The following is a 10760-nucleotide window of genomic DNA, read 5'->3' as shown; positions in this document are numbered from 1 at the left end:
TATTCATTAGGCCACAAAGAGAGGGTAGTTGCTCTTTCACCAGGATTCAACAATAAAATGTCCCTGAGGCCTCTGCTGTTAGTTAATATTCACCCCATTATTCATGGATGGGACTGATGAACAGATTCCTTGATCTACCTGGTATGCCTTATTCTTGTAAAAATGGTGTTTTTACTGTCTTTGAATCTTCACAGATTCATGAGCAGAGTTTTTAGTGGAAACTCAGCATGTACAACAGAGCCCATGCAGCTGAAATTACAACCTTAGAGTATGCTGATGATACCACTGAATTGGTCTGGGACAAGAAAAAACTGCCTAGAAAGATGGGTACAATAAAAATACACTGTGGATTAGGGTCCCTATCTTACAGTTTATGGCAAAACCTGCATAAAATGGTGCAGATGTCCTGGGTAGGAGAGCTTACGGCTGTTGAACAAGCACTGATCTGCTCAGCCCTCCTGGGAGGATGCCCAGGCTCCAGTTGTGCATACTCTTATCTGCTACTTACCTTCTGCTGGTGTCAGATGAACACAAGTTGTCCCTTTAACAGAGCAGTCCAGTGCAAATTACTGTGTGACCTTTGCAAAGGAAAATACCTGTCAGTCCCTGATTTTTTTTTTAAGTTTCAGAAAAATTAATCTACAACAAGAAAAATAAACAAACAAACAAAAAAAGACAATCGGAATTGAGAGGAAGATATAAAAAAGAAATAAATGTGGAGGGAGAAACCAGGAGAGAAAAGAACAAAAAGGAAATTCACCATAGTACCTATGGCAGGTCATTTGCTACCCATTTATGCTAGAGCTGTAGTAAATAAAGCTAATAGCTGAAACAGGCTGAATAGTCTCCTTTCCAGTCGTTGCCAACCAGCTTCTAAATATGAGGACTAGGCAGAATATCAAGCTACAATTAAAAATAAGAATAAATTTACAACACTAAGAATCCCTGTAGCAAGCAGAAACAAACATTAATAGTTTTTCTTTCTGCAGCTGAGGTAAAGAAAAAGTATGTGTCCTTTTATCTTATCTTGCACTCAGGGACGGCTGGGAGGGAAAGGGTTGTACCTGAGGCAGCAGAGAGCAGACAGAGAGCATGAAGAGAAATAGCAAAGCTCACAAGAAAGGTACAAGGAAACTTGTGGAGTGAGACAAACAAGAAGCCCTTTTTGTGTGGGATCCTGGACCTAAGAGAGAGGCAGTATGCTCCAACATGAACATGGCAGCAGAATTTTTCCGTGCCAGTGAAGAGGGGTATTCATATGTGTACCAGGAAACACAGGTTGGGGTTGGTTTTTTTTTGATTTAGGAAGGGAAAATCAGTAGCTGAGTTGAGTGGAGATATAGATGCAGACGGAGAGCTCTGGTAGAGTCAGATTGACAGAGTACAGGGGGTGGATTACAGGGCTGTGTGGGTCAGTCCTGGGGGATCAGTGCTTTAGCTCATTCCTGCTCTACTCCAAGGCATGGCCAGCAGTGATGGTCCCTGCTGTCACAGCAGCTCCAAGGACACTGAGCACATGTGACCATTAGGGCATCTCAGCAGGTGAGAGGCTTCTACAGGGTGCATTATTTATTCCTTTGCTCACCTGCAGCTGCACAGGGATCAAAGGAAGTGAAAGACCACCTCTCCATAGGGAAGTCCCTGTCTTTCTCTGCAACTCCTCAGGGTGAAGTGCACTTACCTGCTCACTTGCTGCCCTCTCCCAGCAGCTTCTTATGGCTCTGCCTATCTTGGCCACTGCTGGGAAACTCCTCAGCTAGGATTAACCCAGGCACATCTCATATTTAAAAATAATTTACAGATGTTGTTCATACCCCATGAGATTTTCTGAAAGGCTTTGCAGACAAAAGTCAGCAGTGAATGATGCCAATACATGGAATAATGTTAAAGTTATAGACACAGTTTCCCACTGCGGAGCCTGGAAGATGATTTGCTTTTAGAACATTTAACAAGATACAGTCCACTCTGCTGTGAGTGGCCTGTCTGTGGAATGTGTTCTCACAAGGTGCAGAGCTATGTTAGACAGGAAACTCATTTTAGTGCTCAGTTTCCTTTGTGTGACCCCTTTGACCATTTAGGAATTGGCCATGTGTGAAGATAGGAAATGCAAAATGAAGTGCATTAGTGGAGCAGCCAAATTTGAGACCTCTTTTCTCCAGGCTTCCCTCTTGGCTGTGGGTAATGTGGGACCCAGGGCTCAGGAGCTGCAGTGCTTGGCTTTGCTTGTTGCTCATCGTGGCAGAATGTGGGATATTTTGGTTCTGAGTGAGAATGGCTTGATGAAGGAACAAAATCTTCATCAGACGCAACTAGGTTTTTGGGAAAAACAAACAAAAAAAAAGAAAATGGGTTACAAGGTTGTTACCCAAAGCTGATTTTTCCATTGGGGAAAATAAAATAAACCAGTTGTTTTTTTTTTTCAGCGATTTTGGGTACAAGTCAGAATGAGCAGCACATTTAGACTCATAATTTTCAGTTAAATTAGGAGCCTAAAATCAGAATAAGGGATCTAAGTGTTTTGTCTGATGTGAATATATAAACATAAAACATAAACCTGCAATTGTAGAGATTATCTTGATTCTGAGCTAGGGGGACTGCTTTTTCTCTGGTTTCACTGGGCTTGAAACAACCTGTAGAAATGATGAGGTCAAACTGAAGCATGCTCAGAGGGCACACAGCTGCCTTGATCATCATCTTCTCACTACAGCTCTGGTCCCAATTTTCCCATTGAGCTTAATCTAATTTTAATAACAGCCTCCTATTTATTACATTTGATTTGCATGGGCTTGATGTCTCTACTGGCTTGCATGACAGTGGTTTTGACCCAGCTGTAGCTGGTGGCACATTTACAGAGCTGGGAGAATTAATCTGGTGCTTAGTTATTGGCTCTGTCTTCTAATTCCCTCCTGTGAACTGGTCTCTGACTTGGATTTAGGCCAGAGCCCAGTACAAATGGGAACTCAAAATAATAGATTTCTCTTAAGAAAATGCTTCCGTTTGACATAGCAAACAAGCTTCTTAACCCTCTGCACCCAACACTTGGTAATTTAAGTGGAAACTGGGACTTATCACCTAGTCATAGCTCTTGGGAGGTATTTTTAAAAGATTTTCTTGTTGTTATTGTTGCAGTTGCTGTTATTATTATTATTACTATTTAGCTTTCCTTTCATGCCTTCTCTGGTCATCTTAAAAGCTTTGTGCTGCTAATAACTATGAAGTCATGGTTACTCTAAAACATGACTCTTTTTGGCTTCTATTTGTTGGAAAACAAGGTGAAAACTGCCTTTTCTCACAGCAAGGGGCTGAATGGGCTCCTTGGGGTCTCTGCAAGCTGCCCCCTTTGCTGAGGCAGAGGGGGATGTGAGCTCAGCTCCTGAGGACACTGGGATACAGCTTCCTCCTGCCAGGAGTGTGCAGCAGGGAGAAGGTGGACTGATCATAGGAGTGAGAAAGCCCAGGGAAAACACTGGACTATGGCAGTCTCAGTACCTGTCTACCACTTCTAAGTACCTATCAGAACTAGCCAGCCAAAACCCACTTTCAAAAGAGATTTTTCTTATGGAATTCTGCACCCTGAAGACAATAGCATATGCAGTATCAGCAATAAAAAATTCCCATCACAACAGCAACTCATAAAACCTACTCAAATTAAATTAAAAACAAAAGTAATGCTGAATGGCTATGTTAAAAATGCAGCAAATAGAAAGGCATATGTTTTCTATTATCCCAATGCTTCATTAAATAAAGAAAAAAAATAATCTGCATGATACTACTGCCTGTTTTTATTCCCTTGCTACCACGTCAGGACCTGCTGGCTGTTCTCAGCAAGATTTTGATTAATAATATATTACGTTTTCCAAGCAAAGATCCTGCATATCATGCAGTGGTCCAGTCTCCAGGGAGGTGGAAGTGCCAGACATACACATGTGCCATAGTGCAGTGCTGAGATTTTGCTTGTCTGTGGAATCTCCTGAACATGAGTGTCAGGGATTTTTTGTTTGTTTACATTTTACTAAATTGAAAGAAAGAAAGAGAAATATATTCCCCCTGTTGCCCTTCCCCCATCTTTCTTTCTTTCTTTTTTATTTATTTATTTATTTATTTTTTTTTTTTTTTGATGCAGAAATAAAACTTTCGTAAAAAAAAAATGCAGGAGAACCAAGAGAAGGAAAAATTGGAGCTAGGATATACCTAACAGCCTGTAATGCATCATTATACTAGAAATTCATCCCTCTGACCGAAGAGTCACAGCGCCTTTACCTGCAGGTGACAAACCCCACCAGCTGTGTGACAGAAACAACTGGAAGGGAGACAGGAAACAGGCTCGAGAGATGCTTTACTCCCATGTCTGGTTCCAGTGCTACTGCAGTTACCACTGAGTGAGGATGAGGAATTGCACCTCGTGCTGGCAGCTTGTCCGGGCAGCAGCAAGGATTTGGCAGTCTCATGGGCAGCCTCCCAGGGTCCCAAAAAGCTATTCAAGGGGAAAAAAAAAAAAAAAAAAAGACTTTGCCGTTTTGTGCCTGGAATCCGGATGTCTGGCAGAGGGGGCAGGGGCGGAAGGGAGTTGCAGCGCTGCATTGTCCTTCGGTGCTCGCCTTGCTGACACACCCGGTGTCCCTCTGCGGTACGGACCCCTCTCAGCTGCCGGCTCTTAGCACATCTGCTGTAGAAGGGCTAAATGTGCCCCGAAAGTCCCTACCTTTGCAACTCCTTATCTTTGCAACTGAAGATGTCTCATGCTTACAGCACTAGAATATATAAAGGCTTGATATCAGTCTTGATTTTGAGGGTCTCCCTGGTTTAGATTTTTTTCCAACTTGCTTTACTGAGCACCCTCAGCTTTGCACATCGACGCTGTGTACTGCCACAACCTCCTGAGTAGTTTTGCAGGTGCTGGAGAGATGCTCACCCACCACCCATGAGTGCTTTCTCCTTCCTTCCATCCTCAGCAGCCATGTCCTGTACAATCCTGAATAGCCACAACATTTGCTCTTCTTTGCAGCTCTCCCTGCTCTACCAGGTCCCTCACCAGCATCACTCTAGCCCTGCTCCAGTTCTCAATGTTCACCAAGATGTTAACTTCTACATAAATTATTTCTGAGCATTTGGGGTCTTCTGGGCAGGGGTTGCAAGCTGGGGAGGCTCTGAATGATATTTTTGTCTATGCTTCAAGTCAAGGAGAGCACCAACCCCCTAACTCATGGGTGAGTTGTGCATGAGAAGACAGCTGGGGCCAAGGCTCTGCAGCTCCACTGGCAGCATCTTGGTGCCAATAAACTGGAAACACATTTTTGTACACAAGTCATGGGAGCAACACTGATAGAAATAAGCTGATGTAGGTTTAGTTTTAAGTTTGTTTAGGGTTTCTAAGGAGTGGTTGCAAATATAATTCTTTACTTCTGGCTGTGGAAGAGCTTGTGACTTGCACTTAGCACTGCTTGCAATCACATTTTTACCTTGCTGAGCAAGGGTGTGTGGGGGGTTTGCTAGAGAGGCCCCATTAAGCTAAGATCCCTGTCATTCCTTTCCAGCCATAAGAAAACCATTGCTGCCCATGGCCCCTGCTGGGTGGGCTGTGGTTCTGCTGCCAGCTGCTGCTGCTCGAGGTGGGAATCCCACTGCAGGCCAGTGCAGGCTTCCTGCTGGTGTCCAGGCAGACAGACTGAACTCCTTGTGCTGAGCGTTTTTAGATCCCATGTGGTGCCTGCTCCCCCTCTTTTCTTATGTACCATACATTTGGGTTACAGTGACACCACCATCATCCCATCCAGCCATCTGCTGGGACTGCTGAGGTCATTTGGGATCACAAAGCAGTAATGGGAACATGGGCAGACATTCTGTAACACTTGCTCCTGAAGGTCCCCAGTCATTTAAATGTCTTTGCTCCTCTGTTTTCTAGGTTGCCAGTTTTCCTTTTGGTTCTCTCTCTGTTAGAACACTTCTCTGCAAAAATTCACATCTCTCTTCAGATCCTCACATTTATATTTTTTTTATCCTCTCATAAGAGCAGTGAGCTGTCTTTGCCTTCAGTTTTAAGGTCTCTGTGTGGTAACAATAGTTAATAAATGTATTTTTTTCAGTTAGTGGTCTGTAGTACCATAAGGATATTCCTGTATAGAGCAATTTCAATGCCAATTCCCTTTACTAGTCATTATTTATATAAGTCCTGCCATGAGACACACTCTTTTACCCCTACTTTTTACATTTCCTTTAATATTTTAAGGACACTCTTTTTCAGCAAACCAAACAGATATGGTACATAAATGAAAGGTCACCTTTATGCTCAAGGAAGGACTTCTCATGAATTGCAGAAAGTAATAGACTATATGGGAAAAGTACCTCCTGCCCTTTATTTTTTATGTGCAGCATTTCCCCCCAACTCCATGACTGTAAACCAAAGACTTAAGTACCAGCCAGAAGCAGACTCCTGAGTATTTCATGTTATTCAGCTTTACACAGTTCCCTGCCTTTGTCCTCAGACAAAAACCTGCAGTCTATTAAATTCATCTGCTCAATTGGAAATGAAGGCCATATTAAATAGACTTCATTGTGCATTTCTATAGATAGAAAATGCTTTGGTGGTTATTGGAATTCCTGCTGCAGCCATCTACTGCTGTTTGGTGTAACTAAATGCCTATTTAGCCAGGCTTTAAAATGGAATATGATTGAGAGAGTAGCATTTCTCTTTTTTTTTTGTCCCCTCACTGGAACTGTTTGAGGCCAGGCTGCAGAGGACTTTGAGCAGCCTGGTCTAGTTGAAGGTGTCCCTGCCCATGCAGGATGGTTGGAAGTAGATGATATTTAAGATGATATTATGCTTCTATGGTTCCATATCTCCATTTCCATTATCTCACCTATTTACCCTGTTTTTCTAAAAACCTTACTGTCACAGAATCACAGAATTGTCATGGCTGGAAAGGAACTCGAAGATCACTGTGTCCAACTGTTAACACCACTCCACCCCAGTAAAATAAATAAAAATAAAATAAGAGAAAACAAAACAAAACATCTATATCACCATGGCCTCTAGAGCATGTCCTGACATGCCTCATCTACATCCAGCTTCCAAGATATATTTCCCAGGCCAGCTCTTCTCCCTCACCATGTCCAGTACCTCCCTGATTTCCTTTGTTTACACACTCCCACCTCCCAGTAATCTGGTTCTTCCCTTATGACCACTCTGCATTATAGACATTGGTTTACTTCCAGTCATTCTATTTTTATTCATCCTGTGATTGTTGCTTCACTGTCTGCCTAAACCAGCCCAGCTCCACCTGCCAAAATTTAATGCCAAGCATATCCTCTCTTTTTAGATAAAACAGCAGAGCGTTCCTCCCCCTTCCCAGGCCAGAAGGAAGAGGTTCACTTCTATTCCTACCTGTGAACACTGGATACCAGGACTTGGCTGTTTAGTGTCTCTCCTGCCTTGCTGCTAGCAAGATGTGTTTCATCTGCATTTCCACCCTCCTAAGAGCCAAACAATGTTTGAGGAAACCCTTACCTTTCCCTTTCCCCATATCTGTGTTGTCACGGGTAGAGCTTGTTGAGGCACTGCCTCTGGGAAACTTGGATTTTTGTGTCAAACTTCTTTTCTGACCTAGTCCTCCCATTTGTTATTCATGATGTGAGCAGAGAGAGAGAGAAGTAAGAGCAGGCTTCACAGTAGGGGATGTCCACCACAGGGTCAGTCATGCTGCTTGTTTATCAGAAGGATGTATTGTTTATCTAAGGGCTAAGATGCTTGATCCTCAGTAAGATGCTGTGCTTTCTACTGAGAATGAATTTTTTAGAAGAGAATCACATTCACAAAAAACCTCCAAGCTCAGAACTGGAACAGTGAAAAATGAGGAATAAATAATGCACCTCTAGTATGAAATTTGAAGGCATGCTATTGTTATCCAGCCTACATATAGTTTCATGTAAGCAACAGCAAGGACAAAAAACAGCAAGGAGAGTTGGACATGGTAATCTTAGAGGTCTTTTCCAACCATGACCATTCTGTGTTTCTGTGAAAAGCAGTAAGGCACGTTTGTGAAAATATCACAAGCAGCAGCTCTGACACATTCTAGAGGCATTATACCATTATTATGTGCTGTAAAGGTTGCAAATTTTTTTTTTCCTCCTTGACTCCTACCAGATGGCATCCTGACCCACGAACACCTGTACCCACGTCACATCTGTGAGCACCATACATACCACTGGTCACTGATTTAAGTAACTTTTCTTCATTCTCAGTGTCTACTTTCCTGATGTACTAGTGTGAGGGGACTGGGAGAAAGCAGTAGCTGGTCTTCGTATATGAGATTTTAAAAAACATTTTCAAATAATCTTATGGATGTATGCATATAATAACCACACTTTCCTGGGCTCAAATTTCATGCTCAAAACCTGCTACTTCTATATGCAAACTGCTCAGTGGCATGAATCAGAGAACCATAAAATAGTTTGGATTGGAAGGGTCCTTAAAAAAAAAATCTATATGCAACCCCCTGCAAAAGCTCCACAGAATAGTTTGCGTTGGAAAGGACCTTAAAGATCATCCAGTTCCAACCCCCATTCCTCCTGCTCAGTGTTATTAGTTTTATTTTAAATATTATATTTAATATACGTTGTATCAAATAATATATATGAACAACATGTAATCTATTACACAATATAAAATAATATATATTTCATATTTCTATTAACTCTAACTCCAAAAGCTAATCCTTTTGACATTTATAGGATTCGACCTTGAGATAGGGCAAAATGGCTAACATCCCCCTCAAAGAGCTGAAGGTAAAGTGCCTTCAGACAGCTAAAGATCTGGTCAGTAGTTGGTTAATTAATATCATGCAATAGGGAAGAAAAAAAAAAGATGGTTCAACTTTTAGCCATTGCTTTACAGGTTGAGCTCTACCTACGATTTAGGACCTCAGGCAAATCAATCCTCCTTCTATGAATTGGAGGCAGGAGCTTTTCCTGTGTCCCCTTCACTCACAGGAGGTGGGGAAGAGGCATGTGTTACGGATCACAAAGCACTGACATACCTAACCAGTGGCAGCTGTGTGTGCACCAGCAGCAGAAGGAATATGCATGCTCAGTGAAACAGGGCTCAGCTGTACTTGCTGGAGGAGGGGAGTAATTTTCATTCTTTACTCAAACCACTTAAAAAAAATTACATGGGAAAAATTATAAAACTTTCTTCTTAGGGTGTTAGCTGGTCTCTTGCATTGCCTTTTCCTGATGTCCTGCCTATTCTGTACCTGTCTGCAGATGAGACAGGTATGTGTTCCTCAACATTTTTTACCTTTTCTGAAGCTAATGACCAGTGTATGGAGTGGACATCACTGGGCATGGCCAGTGCTCAGAGCTCATTCATTTTCTTTTTGCTTGTGCAGAGTTGGATGAGAACAATTTCGGCTGTGTTCAAATGTCTGTGTTGACTGTAAAACTGTAAAACAAACAACATATCATCCCTAGGCATATCAATAGACAGACTCACATGCTATAGGAAGTGCCTGTGATTGCAGAGAAACAGCTTAAGTAAGACACCATCTAGAGTAATATCATGTAGTTTCTCTGGCACTCACAAACTTTGATTGAGAAGAGGAATTTTAAAAAATGGTAATTCTACAGTGTTTGGGAGACTGGTCAAGTTTGCACAATGCTAATGCAATCTCTGACCTATGATAAGGCCAGGAAGTTCCTGGCATGATGTCAGTCCTCAAGCAGGGAAGAAAGCACAGAAATATGTCTCCAGCCCTTGCTGGCTCAACACAAGAAAAGGCATATGGCTGATGGAGCACAAAAACCAGAGAACTCAGAAGAAATGCAAAAGGGCTGTTTGGATCGCTGTGCCTCCAAGGCAGTTGTACTCTTAGAGTTTACCACAACTTCTCCCTGTACCTTCACTGAGTCTGTACTCAGCTGCATAACCCCAAGAGAGAGTATCTATATCATGATATATCATCAGTCTGCAGAACTCAGCAGAGTTTAGGTAGGAAAACTCTCACACTCTTTCCAGTCCTTCCTGCCTATTGTAGATTTTCCATTACTCTGCTTCTGGATGGTCCCAAAAACCCACAAGAACTTCCTTTCTAGTACTGTTTCATCACTTTGGACTCTAAACACAACTAATCAAAATGAAAAACAGCTGAATCAAAAATGAATCTAGTAGACAAATAAACAAACAAAGCCAAACCTTCAGAAACTTGGTTGATTTTAATTCTATATCTGGTTTTGGCCAAACCATACAGTCATTTTTAGTTCTTTTCTTCTCATTTTTAGTTCTTTTCTTCCCTGTCAGTTCATACATTCTTTGCAAGCAGAATCACATTTGCTTTTAGTCTCCTACCAATCCGATCTGTGTTTCTGTTTCACTGCTGTTTGGCAGCAGCTTTGCTGCTATGCTACTGCTTATGTCATGAGACTGTATTGTTGGTGATTTGTGACTTCAGCTCCAAGTTTCTGGTCAGCACCAATGTGTTTCTTTTAATTTGGGATCTGGAATACTTTTGCCACTGAGGTTGATGCTTGCTCGAAGTGGATTTTTTTCTAAATCCACTGAAAAGTTTTGTGGTTCTACAGCCCCACTTACCACAGTTTATAGTTTAAGTCAGGTAAAAGGTCAGACCTAAAAACTTCACTAGAAGTAAGGTGGATACTATTAATCAATAATTAACACTGTTCACCTCCAATAAGTCCAAATTCCTGCAGACAGAATGCCTCTCCGGGCATGTCATGCCTGCCAGCTTCATTTTCAGAAAGTTTGACCT

General features: G+C 42.0%; 1 long non-coding RNA gene across 1 annotated transcript in view; it reads right to left on the bottom strand.

The window, feature by feature from the left end:
* Positions 1 to 515: 515 nt before the first annotated feature.
* Positions 516 to 10760, bottom strand: part of LOC115598271 — a 49774-nt gene continuing 39529 nt past the window's right edge. The window contains exons 2-3 of the long non-coding RNA XR_003987534.1: positions 2147 to 2309; positions 516 to 578 (exon numbers count right to left, since the gene is read on the bottom strand). This is a non-coding gene — a long non-coding RNA (uncharacterized LOC115598271). The remainder of the gene's footprint in view (positions 579 to 2146; positions 2310 to 10760) is intronic.

Source organism: Calypte anna, chromosome 4A (genome assembly GCF_003957555.1).
Source record: "Calypte anna isolate BGI_N300 chromosome 4A, bCalAnn1_v1.p, whole genome shotgun sequence".
Classification (NCBI taxonomy): Eukaryota; Metazoa; Chordata; class Aves; order Apodiformes; family Trochilidae; genus Calypte; species Calypte anna.
This window is presented reverse-complemented; position numbering and strand designations above follow the sequence as displayed.